Raw genomic sequence first — 13,442 nt, forward strand, 5'->3', positions numbered from 1 at the left:
AAACTAGAAAATCTAGAAGAAATGGATAAATTCTTGGATACATACAACCTCCCAAGACAACCAGGAAGAAGTTGAATCCCTGAGTAGATCACTAATGAGTCCTGAAATTCAGGCAGTTAAAAAAAAGCCTACCAACTGAAAAAAGCCTTTGACTGGATGGATTTACAGCTGAATTCTAAGAGAAGTCCAAAGAGGAGCTGGTACCATTTCTTCTGAAACTATTACCAACAATTGTAAAGGAAGGAATCCTCCCTAACTCATATTATGAGTCCAGCATAATCCTGATACCAAAATCTGGATGAGAAACAACAAAAAAAGAAAACTTCAGGCCAATATCCCTTGTAAACATTGATGCAAATATCCTCAAAATACTGGCAAACTGAATCCAGCAGTGCAACAAAAAGCTTATCCACCACAGTCAAGTTGGCTTCATCACTGGGATGCAAGGCTGGTTCCACATAGGCAAATCAATAAATGTAATTTATCACATAAACAGAACTAAAGACAAAAACCACATGATTATCTCAAAAGACACAGGAAAAGCCTCCAATAAAATTCAACATTGCTTCATGTTAAAAACTCTCAATAAACTAGGTGTCGATGGAATACACCTCCAAATAATAAGGTATTATTATTATTTTATTTATTTATTTATTTATTTATTTTGAGACGGAGTTTCGCTCTCGTTACCCAGGCTGGAGTGCAATGGCGCGATCTCGGCTCACCGCAGCCTCCGCCTCCTGGGTTCAGGCAATTCTCCTGCCTCAGCCTCCTGAGTAGCTGGGATTACAGGCACGTGCCACCATACCCAGCTAATTTTTTGTATTTTTAGTAGAGACGGGGTTTCACCATGTTGACCAGGATGGTATCGATCTCTTGACCTTGTGATCCACCCGCCTCCCAATATCATAGTAAATGGGCAAAAGCTGGAAGCAGTCCCCTTGAAAATTGGCACAAGATAAGGATGGCCTCTCACCCTATTCAACATAGTATTGGAAGTTCCAGCTAGGGCAATCAGGCAAGAGAAAGAAATAAACGGTATTCAAATAGGAAAAAAGGAAGTCAAACTGTCTCTGCAGATGACATGATTCTACATCTAGAAAACCCCATCATCTCAGCCCAAAAGCTTCTTAAGCTGACAAGAAACCAGGCAAAATCTCTGGACACAAAATCAATGTGCAAAATTCACAAGCATTCCTATACACCAACAATAGACAAGCAGAGAGCCAAATCATGAAGGAACTCCCATTCACAATTGCTACAAAGGGAATACAATACCTACGAATACAGCTAACAGGGAAAGCAACGGACCTCTTCAAGGAGAACTAAAAACCACTGCTCAAGAAAATCAGAGAGTACATAAACAATGGAAAAACCTTCCATACTCATGGATAGGAAGAATCAATATCATGCAAATAGCCATACTGCTTAAGTTAATTTATAGATTCAATGTTGTTCCCATCAAACTACCATTGACATACATTCTTCACAGAATTAGAGAAAAAAGACTGCTTTAAGATTCATATGGAACCAAAAAACAGCCCATATAGCCAAGACAATCCTAGGCAAAAAGAACAAAGCAGGAGGCATCATGCTACCTGACTTCATACTATACTACAAGGCTACCGTAACCAAAACAGCATGGTACTGGTACAAAAACAGACACATAGACCAAAGGAACACAATAGAAAACTCAGAAATAAGACCACACATCTCTACATCCAACTGATTGTTGACAAACCTGACAAGGAATGGGGAAAAGGATTCCCTATTTAATAAATGGCGCTAGGAGCACTGGCTAGCCATATGCAGAAAACTGAAGCTGGACCCCTTCCTTACACCTTATACAAAAATTAACTCAAGATGGAATAAAGATTTAAATGTAAAACCCAAAACTATAGAAACCCTAGAAGAAAATCTAGGCAATACCATTCAGAACATAGGCATGGATAAACAGTTCATGCTGCAGTTGGCAAAAGCAATTGCAACAAAAGCAAAAATTGACAAATGAGATTTAACTAAACTAAAGAGCTTCTGCACAGCAAAGGAAGCTATCATCACAGTGAACAGGCAACCTACAGACAGGGAGAAAATTTTTTTGCAATCTATTCATCTGATAAAGGTCTAATATCCAGAATCTACAAGGAACTTAAACGAATTTACAAGAAAAACACACAAAAAAACTCCATCACAAAGTGGGTAAAGGACATGAATAAACGCTTCTCAAAAGAAGACATTTCTGCAGCTATGCAAATCAAAACCACAATGAGGTATCATCTCACACCAGTTAGAATGGTGGTTATTAAAAAGTCAAGAAACAAATGCTGGCAAGGCTGTGGAGAGAGAGAACTCTTTTACACTGTTTGTTGGTGGGAATGTAAACTAGCTCAACCACTGTGGGAAAAAAGTGCAGCAATTCTTTTCTTCAAAGACCTAGAATCGGCCGGGCGCGGTGGCTCAAGCCTGTAATCCCAGCACTTTGGGAGGCTGAGGCGGGTGGATCACGAGGTCAAGCGATCGAGACCATCCTGGTCAACACGGTGAAACCCCGTCTCTACTAAAAATACAAAACATTTGCTGGGCATGGTGGTGCGTGCCTGTAATCCCAGCTACTCAGGAAGCTGAGGCAGGAGAATTTCCTGAACCCAGGAGGCGGAGGTTGCGGTGAGCCGAGATCGCGCCATTGCACTCCAGCCTGGGTAACAAGAGCGAAACTCCGTCCCCCCCCCCAAAAAAAAAAAAAAAAAAGACCTAGAATCAGAAATACTATTTGACCCAGCAATCCCATTAATGGGTATATACCCAAAGGAATAGAAATCATTCTATTATAAACATATATGCACGTGTATGTTCACTGCAGCACTGTTCATAATAGCAAAGACATGGAATCAACCCAAATGTCCATCAATAAAAGACTGGATAAAGAAAATGTACATATAGACCATGGAATACTATGCAGCCATAAAAAGGAATGAGATCATGTCCTTTGCAGAATCATGGATGGGGCTAGAAGGTGTTATTCTCAGCAAACTAACACAAGAACAGAAAACCAAATACTGCATGTTCTCTCTTATAAGTGGGAGCTGAATAATGAGAACACATGGAAACAGGGAAGGGAACACAACACACTGGGGCCTGTTAGAGGGAGTTGGGGTGGAAGGGGGTTTGGGGGAGGGAGTGCATCAGAATAAATAGCTTACGCATGCTGGGCTTAATACCTGGATAGTAAGTTGATAGATACAGCAAACCACCATGGCAAATGTTTACCTATGTAACAAACCTGCACATCCTACACATGTATCCCGGAATTTAAAATAAAAATTATGTGCATGTCATGGGGACCCTCTGGTGTCTCTTGCATCCACCAACTCCTTTTCATTCCCATAGCTAATGCTCCAGAGCAAGCTAGCATTTCCCCTTCCTAGGATCTCTCTTAACTAGCATCTGTCTCATGATCAAATGTACACAGTAGGGCCAGGATCATACTCTCAAAGTACAGTGCCTATCTTTTCACCATCTTGCTAAAAAACCTTCAGTGGCTTTCAGTACAGTAGAGAAGATACTCCACTGTCTCATTTTCTAACACTTACATAAGACTTACATGGTGCTTGTTATGTGCCAGGCACTGTTTTACATGTATTATTCTATATTCCTCTTAACAACCCTGTGATGTAGGTACAAATATTATCCCCACTTTACAGAGGAGAAAACCAAGACACAGTTCAAGTCACTTGTCAAAGGGGACACAGTATGTTTAAGCACTGAGGCTAGTACCCCGGGACTCAAGCTCCAAAGTTCTATCTCCCTGTTTCTTTTTCTGCCTCACCACTCTCTGACTAAACCAAATGCTTTTCTGCTTTGGGGTCTTTGCTTGCAATTTTCTCTTTTCCTGCGATACCCTTCTCCCATATTTTCCTATCTATATCCAACAAGATCTGAAATGCCACCACTTTCATGATGCTCACCCAGACACCTTGTCAATTCCACTGTATACATTTATCTGCTATAACATTGTATTTTCTACTATGTTAATTTGAATGTACATTTCTAAGTTATAACTCTTGGAAGAGTAGAACCATGTCTTATTTCTCACTGTCCACCTTTAGTACCTAGTAACTGTTCCTGACACAAGGGAGACTGATGTGCAATTGCTACAACTGCAAGTAAATAAACTAATGGGTGAAATCACAATATTAAAAAATATAGGCCAAGTGTAGTGTGGCTCATCTCTGTAATCTCAACACTTTGGGATGCCAAGGCAGGAGGAGGATTGCTTGAGGCCAGGAGTACAAGAATAGCCCAGGCAACATAGTGAGACTCCCATCTCTACAAAAAAATTGAAATACACGCACACGCACACGCACACACACATACACACACAGACACACACACTATAGACACTAAATAAATATTAATTGATCTGCAAAGATATATATATTCAAAAGACCCTAACACAAGCTCTGAGGGCAATTCCAGAACTGTTTTGGACACTAATATAATAAATACACAGCATTCCAAAATAATCACTTTGAAAATGACCAAAGATTTTCATGGCTTCAACTATTATTTATTGAGTACCTACTACACGCCAAATATGAAAATACAAAAATAAAAGTCTTAAAGTGTTTAACAGAAAAAATCAGTCTACCTCCCTCATGTTGTTAAAGAAGGAAGTCTAAATGATAAAGTATCATTGGGAATTCTCCTGTGGTATAAAAACCTCTAAAAAACATGCCAACTGGGCACAGATCTCTCTTCAATGGGAACAATCATCACTAGGAACCCAAATAAAAACTCCTAAAAACGATGAGATATAATGCATATACCTGCCACCCCACCTCCACCCCCTGCCAGGAATTTGTAGGAAGCCTCATGTTTTATATATTTCACATGTAATAACTACTATGTATTAAATTTGTGAGAATTTGAGATTCCTGGTAAAAGATGCCATACTTCTTCAAAGTATAAACAAAAACAATAGCTTCATATGCCATTAAAAATATAGCTTTAAAAGAAAATTAAACCAAAAGTGGAGAAGAGGGAAATTCAGCTTTAACGTATCTATTAAGGGGTATGTTTAAAGCTGAGCTATTTCCTAGATCTCTGTATGATAACATCCTTAGAAGAGAGTCTAGGTTTTCAAGAACTATAGATTTTTCCTCTTTTCCACAGATGTCTGCTTTTATTTTGAGATGTCTGATTCTTCTGATGAAATAAACCCAATCAAAATGTTCATTTTCCTTCAGTTTTTATTTAATTAACATGATTTTCTACATGATTATTAGGGCCATAATTATATTATCAAATCCCTGTCAAAGTAATAACTTAGTATAAAACGTTAACACTTAGTAGTGTTTAAAACATTACTGAAAAAAAAAAAAAAAAAAAAAAAAAAAACCCAGTGTGTGAATAGGGTATTCAGACTATTTCCTCTGGAATGCAAATGAAAGTTCTGGGTATGTATATTTTTTATTATTATATATTATTGCAAGGAGAAACAATTTTTAGCCTTTATGAATAGTATATGTCTATCCCAAACCAAGATCTTTTTCTGATCGTTTTATAAAGGGCATCAGCTATTATGAAACCAGGAATGATAATACGACAAAAGAACATAGCACAAGGAAGGTACACATTAGCAGTTAATATTTATAGCTAAAATATTTTGGGATAACACAATCAGAAATATGGAGCTAAAAGGAATTTCATTAGAATTTTCTCTTTCCTTTGGTTGGATACACATGCACATAGCTATTCTAAATATATTAAGAATATTCTTTGTTTTTAGCCTGTCACAGCTAATGTCTATCATCCTCTTTTGCCTTCCATGCTGTGTTTGTATGCTCCACTGAAGTCTATTTCTCTTCTTCTGCCCTGAAGATGGAGAACGGGCAACCACCCTTTCTGTAGCAAGAACCTTTGAATACTTGAAGATTATTGTTTAATCACTCATCAGCCTTATTGTCTCCAAAATAAAAAACAAAGTAGAAGGTTTTGTCTTTTGTTTTTTAAGGATGTGAGAGGATATGGTTTATTGTTGACCCATATATAACATTCAAAATCTTTACAAGCAAGTAAAGGAAGAGGAAAGGAATACACAAGAATAAAAGTCCAGCAGGCCAGCTGGAATGGAAAAGAAAGGCTAAAAGGAAGAAATAAACAAAACATTCATGGAGAGCTTCAAAAATAATATTAGAGTGCTTACTACATGCAAGGCACTGTGCAGAGTCCTTTATATAGCTGTCATCATCACCGTCATATTAGCTAACACTCACTGAACACAGACTTTGTATCAGGTACCATTCTAAGTGCTTTTCATGAATGAACTCACATAATCTTCAGGACATCCCAAGGGTGAGGTTATTACCATATTTCAGCAAAGAAACTGAAATGTAAGTTCATAATACCTTCATATATGTGATGCTTTCTGTAAGGTTATATTATTTCTTTTAACATATGATAATACTGAGAATCACAGATAAGTAACATGCTCATGCTCAGAACAGCTGGTGACAGATTTGTCTGATTCCAAAGTACTTTTTGACTATAGTAAATCCTCAATAGCATCAATACATTCTCGGAAACTGACTTTAAGTAAAAGAAGATATATCAGGTCTTCAAATAACACTGTCATTATAATATTGATGATAAAAAATCGGTTTTGTTACGTGTTTAATCACTTAAAGTCAGTTTTTAAGAACCTCTCAATGATGTTAAGTGAGGACTTACTATACATGCTTAACTTGACTGAGAGAAGAAAAATAATAATGATAGAATATATTATTCCATCATTATAATAATATATTATTATATATTATTCTATCATTATCTAATATATTATTCTATCATTATTATAAAAATAATAATGATAGAAGCACTAGCAGTTACAGAGTATGTATTATATGCTAGGCACTGTTTAAAGTATAAGTATTAACATATTTAATCCTCATAACAATCCTATGAGAATGGGTACTATTATTATTTCCATTTCACAGATGAGGAAACTGAGACACAGACTAATGTACTTAGTATTATTCAGCTGCTAGTAGGAAATTGGGCCTCAAATCTAGTTCCAGAGCCATGCTCTTACCAAAGCACTATATTGCCCCTTGTAATTAAAAGACATGTGAAAGCAGTTGTTCTGTAAGAATGGTCTCACAGGTAAATATACATTGACACTATCACATAGCTAATATTTACTGAGTGCTTACTAAACTCTTCTAATAGACATTGTAATGTGCCACCCAATTACCCCTTCAATAATAAAGGACTTATTTCCACAGCTAAAGAGATTGCTAAAAGATGACACTCCTTAGTTGCTAGGTCCCAGCTGAAAAACACCTGCCAGAGTGTTGGCTGAGGTCTTCGTTGGAATGCACTGCAGCTTATCCTCCACAGATATTGACAACGCCCCCAAATAAACACAATGAATGTTAATCTCAGGTCTGCTTCTCTAGGAATCCAACCTGTGACAACATTTAATCTCATTTAACTCACATGATCCTATACATTAAGTGTTATTATCCTCATATATTCATTTTATGAATTAAGACACTCAGGCTTAACTTGCCCAAGGTCGCAGAGCTAGTCAAGGATAAAGTCAGAACTTGAACTGAGATTGTCCAATTCTGGAGGCTTTACTCTCAACATCTGTGTGATTGCAGAGGAAGAGATTTCAGTAAGTGAGACCTACCATTGGTTTAGCATGTATTTTTTGTTTAAAGCAGAGGAAAGAATAATAGTTGAAATGATCTGAAATGCAAACAAGGTCTCCTAAAACAATTTTTCCTCTAGGCCTTCTACAACTATTTCTTGGGAAGAAAGAACTGACGATAAAGTTGCCATAAGAAAGAGAAAGATACTCAATTAAAAATATACCCTTATATATTAAATTACCTTAAGTTCAAAGATAAACATTTCAATCGACAATATGAAATGTTTATCATTTAATACATCTGTGTAGCATCTTTCCTCATATGAAGGAAGTTGAAAACATAAAATGCCAGCATGTGGCCCTAACTTTAATGAGAAGTTATAGTATGATATATGTCTGAAATATCCTAAAAATATGGAGTAGTGTTAAAAGGTAAGATGGCATGAGATGGCTTGAGGTGGCATAGGGCCATAGCTTTTGCCTCAGTTATGATGGTATACAATCACAATCCAATGTTGTAAATTCCCTGGTGCTTTTCTCCATCCTTATTGCTTTTTCCAGGATAGATTGATTCAAGACATATACAAATCTCTTTACTCATGTAGGCTTAAATTGTGTGGAATCCACTTTTTAAAATTACACTTTTTTGTAACTGCCCATATTTCCAGTAGAGGAAAGGAAAAATTTGCAACTAAAAAATCCAAATATTAAATGTATCTCTCAGTATTTGTATGTTCTGGGTACACCTTTGATTTCACTTCAAATATACAGTAAATCTAAAATACATCCAGGCATAAGAGGGTCTGAAAAATCCAGTTCAGAGAAAATGAGATGCAGTTAGCAAAGATTACATGCATCAGTGAAGTGTACTAAATTGAACACTTTTAAATGCCAGAGATTTTCCCCGTGAAACTGGGGAGTTTGAAAGAAAAATCAATAATGTTGGGGAAGGGAACCTTCTTCACACATCTCTAATTAGTCATAGCAGAATCTGGTGGATTTCCATATTATGACTCAATCAAACTTGTGAAATTGGTTTTGATCCCAGATTCATTTGGTACATCTTCCAGAAGAAGCTCCACTCCAGACAATCAAAGGGCTTTTCAACCTTGAATGAGCCTGAAGATCACTCTTTCAGTTTGGACCCATCCTATATTATGTTCAGTGTCTGTATAATGTTGACTACAGCAATCTCCCTGGTACTACCCTGTAAATGCTCCATTTCTAAGAATAGGCAAAGTATATTCAAACTGGTTGGCTTCAGGTTTAGCATGAGCCTTCAAAATCCGTATTAGTAAGTGAAACCAGGCATAAAGAGGCACACTTTTTCAGATCTTTTATTTTTTAATAAATTGAATAAATATTGGCCATATTGTTTATATTAGGGCATGAACCCATCTGTAAAGTCATTGCTCAAGTTTAATAATGGAGTAGGTAAAAGGTTTGTGTATTTTTCTGCATAATCAATACCAAAGCTGCTGATGCAAATTTATTTGAACTCCAGGGAACGTACCCTTTGAAGTTGTGGGAAAATTTTAAATAAAGTGTACAAATCAATAAGTGGACAAAAACATCTCTGTCAAAGTGTTCATTTTTATTCAGAGAAGAAATATATCTTTAAGTGTATTCGCTCTCTAACTCCCTCTATGAACCTTTTCCCCAAATCATTTCTTTTACAAAAGAAACTCACGACGACAATCAGCTGAACATAAAACATTCTTTTTGGTCATAATTATAAGTGGTATGGAGGTACCTCTCTGAACACGATGATTCTTCAAGCCCTAAAGAGTCTTCCTCTTTCTACTCTTTTATAATGTTCTATTTTTCTCCTTTCTCATCATTTCACATCCAAGTTTTGGAGCCTGAGCTAACTAGGATGGTTTGAGGGCATTTCCAGAAGGCCTAATTTGGTAGCATGTCTTGTTTTCAATGGGATGCATCTATGAGATTACAAAAAATTTTTTTTCATGACTGTCTATTTTCACAGTCCACTAAGCAAAAACACAAGGCAAATTTTTTTTCCTTACCCCCATTTTCCCTTCCTTCCTTCATTCTCTTTCTTCCCCTGTGGAGTTCAAATTTTAAAAAGGTGAAAATTGAAGCTGTTGTACGCAAGGCAATTGCAACATGCATATTTGATTTTTATGATGGATCTAAATTGCTGAATAAGGCCATGGAACAAAGGAAGACTGCAGCTTCCTGCCCATCACATGCAGCCACTGAATACAGAACAAAAGCTTTGGCCATTAGGGGCTCAGCAGGGAGACACATTATATAAATGACTTTGTCTTCTCTGCCCCCTCCCCCCTACTGGGTGCACTGGACAGGGATGGGTGTGTGTGTGTGTGTGTGTGTGTGTGTGTGTGTGTACGCGCGTGTGTGTGTGTATGTTATGATTTGCTAGGGCAGGAGATAAGAAATCCTAGGAGAAACATGGGAATAGAAATGAACAGCACATTATGATTCAAAAGGGTCACGCTTTCCTCACTAGACCAGTGTAGCTCTTACAGTCCTGTGGTCAGAGCGCCACCTAAGACAACTACTCCTCTACCGAACTTGGTGTGTATTCAGAGTAACCTGTAGCTTTTCTTTATACTGTTTTGTTTCTTTCATCAGGAATAATGGAGTCGAGTAGAAGGAGAAAAACATTTGGAAAAATATCGAGCCCTAGTATTCCAAGGTAATTGCTAGGTCGGCTTCAAGAACAAACAGACATACAGTTTACTGTGGCACCAGTTTCCTAGGAAAATACACACTAACTCCTCCTTCCAGGCTCAAGGCTTTTCTTTTGGCAGGAAAAGAGATGATATCAATAAAAACGTCCTAAGCTATCACATAGCAAAGTCGATCTATTTTTAAGAGGTCCCCTGTGGTTGTGACTTGAATAGGTACTACTGTTCTATCTAGCTTGAAAAACCAGCAATCCTGCACACACATTCTCAACAATCTCTGAATAGTGTTTCTGTTTTGTAGAAGAATTTTATTAATTTTTTTCTATTTTTTATTTTTATCTTCCTCATCCCTGTGAATTACCTGAAGATATAGAAGAATTTCAGTAAGCTTCACAAAGGTGAATCATTTTACTACTTCTGTTATCAATGAAAGGAGTAAGGAACAGGAGAGAGTCTCTGCAGGATCTAGGTTGAAACATAGACTGTACATTATTAAATGTAACACAGTGAATTTGGCATGTCAGGACTGACACCCAGGTTACTGAATGCCTATTTCCACCCCAACTGTCACTATACATTTCATGTGGGGAAACATCTCCGTGGTAAGTTTCTACTTCAGAAATTGTACTAGGATTTTCCAATAATCCTCCAACTCTCTAATACAGTGGAGAAAGCAGTACTACTGTGGGCTAAAATAACTGATGGCCTTTCTGTCATGTGCATGGAGCCAGAACTGAGGGTTCTTGGAGAGAATGAATCTCAAAGACAAAACCAACATAAGAGTGTATCCTGAAGTCACCTAACAATAACTAATTGTGTAAAGCTAGCTAAGGGAAATGCCATGAGACAAGTGCCATTTGTCACATACAATCATTACTCTGTTAAAATGGGCTATTCATTTAAAATAAGGTAAAATCTTATGACTTATATAAAAGCTGAGAGGTTATGAGGGACAAAGAGTGGGTTGTTACTGTAGAGTAATTCAGTTCTGAGCTACAGAGGTCACCAGGCGATCTTTTTATCAGTTCTTTTGGGTCTCACTTTAAGGCGGTATTTAAATTTTTATTGGATGGAAAAATGTCTCTGCTTCATAGATTACAGATAGCAGACAGACTTATGTTTATCAATAGTTTTAAGTAACTGGGATGAATAGAAGGTTAGGGAGAGTCCCTTAACCCTGCATGGCCAGCAGTGAGTGGGCAGTAGTCAATATGGATAAATAAGCAGATGAATGAGTACAGTAGAGATGAGACTGCTGTATAGTTTATTCATTTATTCAGTTATTAAATATTCATTAATGGACTGTTAGGATTTTATATACTGTGGACTCTATGTGAATAAGACAGGCACTGTCCCTGCCCTAAATAATATAATAATCTTATGACTGGAAGTTGCACAGAAGATATAAAATACAAATACATATATATGTCATATACATATGACAAAAGATAGAAAAAGTGAAATGTTCTATGAAAATGTTAACTGGGAGGGCCTATCTCATCCTTAAATGAGGAGGAAACATTAAGTAGAAGCAGGAAAGAAAAAGTTAGATATGCTGTCACCACCTACATTTCACCTTTTGCAGTACATTTTAAGCTATCAATTAAAAATATGAGTCAAGGAAATTATGTATTACTTTAGGTTCTTACATATCTTCACCTCTCCTTTAACCTATCAAGAAAGGAAACTTTATTATTTTGCTTAAAAGTAAAACAAAATACCAATTTAGCTACAGGCCTTAGGTAATTCAAATTTAATTACTTCAGAGTAAAAGCCAAAGGTCAAAAGGCTATAACTGTTCTATCCAATATGGTAGCCACTAGCCAAATGTAGCTGTTTATACATGTAAATAAAATGAAGTAAAATTTCAAAAATTCACTTTCTCAGCTACACTATCCACCCTTCAAGTGTTCATCAGCATACTATACACTACAGCTAGAGTCTATTAAATTAAAATTAACTGAAATTCAAAATGCAGTTCCTCAATGGCACTAGCCATGTTTTGAGTGCTCAATTTCAAGTGAGTAATGGCTATCATAGTGAACAGGGCAAACAGAATATTTCCATCATTGCAGAAAGTGGTACTGGATAGTACTGTAAGACTATCTGGCATACTGTTCCCTCTCCAACTTCATTTTTTACTCTTCTCTCCTTGCTCATACCCCACCAGTCATGGTGAAATACCTGCCACTGCTTGGGCATACTAAGAATGCTCCTACTCCAGGGCCTCTGCATGATTTGGCCCTACTTTCCTCCCCAGTTCCTTGTCTCTACACTAGTCAGGCCGGCTTCCTTTCTCCATCATTCCCCAGTCTTTCTTGTCCCAGGGGTTTATACATATCTGTACCTTTCCCTGGAAGCCTCCTCACTCTCTGCTTTACTTTTCCTTCAAATATCAGCTCACTTATCACTTCATTAGGAAAGCCTTTTCTGACTAATCAAATTTTCCTGTTACAAACTCATGTTCCTTTCTCTCATAGCATTTATTACAGTGGCAGGTTTACATTGACTGTGTCATTTTTAAACGCATGACAGACTCTTGAAATCCACTAAGAGCTCCATGAGGGCAGGGACCGTGTCTGTTTTTGATCACGACTGTGTTCTCAAAAGGTAGCAGAATGAATGGAAAAAGTAGGAGTTTAACAAACATCTATGACTAAATTGTGAATGAATGCTAGGGAATAACAGCCATTGGTATAATATGTTAAAAGATACATGTTGTGTTGCGTCTTCCATGCCCATCAAGCACCCAAATTCCAAAGGTTATATGCAGTGACCAAAAATGAATGACAGGGACTGTAGTAATGTGGGAGGTGTGAAGTACTTCTTTTAGGTTGATAAAAAAGTACTGCTCCCCGAAAGAAAAATCGCTATTTGAAAATAATAGAATTATGAGTGGTATTTGCATTATTTTTACTTAGCTGAATTTTCTAATATTTTCCATAATTGTGTATTAATATTATAAGAATGTTATTTTTTACTGCAACATGAAATCATTCCAGCTCCAGTGCAACAGAAAACCAAAGTACCTAGGAGGTACAGCAATTAACCATAGGAGAGCTATTTCTCCCCCTTCTAGACAAATAAGAGTTGAATTCATGGCTAGCTGAGCACAG

General features: G+C 37.0%; 1 long non-coding RNA gene across 1 annotated transcript in view; it reads left to right on the top strand.

Moving 5' to 3' along the window:
* The window catches only part of LOC116555327, a 32,347-nt gene extending 26,357 nt beyond the window's left edge, over positions 1 to 5,990 (top strand). Inside the window, exon 3 of the long non-coding RNA XR_004270480.1 lies at positions 5,881 to 5,990. This is a non-coding gene — a long non-coding RNA (uncharacterized LOC116555327). The remainder of the gene's footprint in view (positions 1 to 5,880) is intronic.
* Positions 5,991 to 13,442: the final 7,452 nt, after the last annotated feature.

This window comes from Sapajus apella, unplaced genomic scaffold, assembly GCF_009761245.1.
Source record: "Sapajus apella isolate SASKATOON/1434 unplaced genomic scaffold, GSC_monkey_1.0 scaffold15, whole genome shotgun sequence".
In the NCBI taxonomy this organism is placed as follows: domain Eukaryota; kingdom Metazoa; phylum Chordata; class Mammalia; order Primates; family Cebidae; genus Sapajus; species Sapajus apella.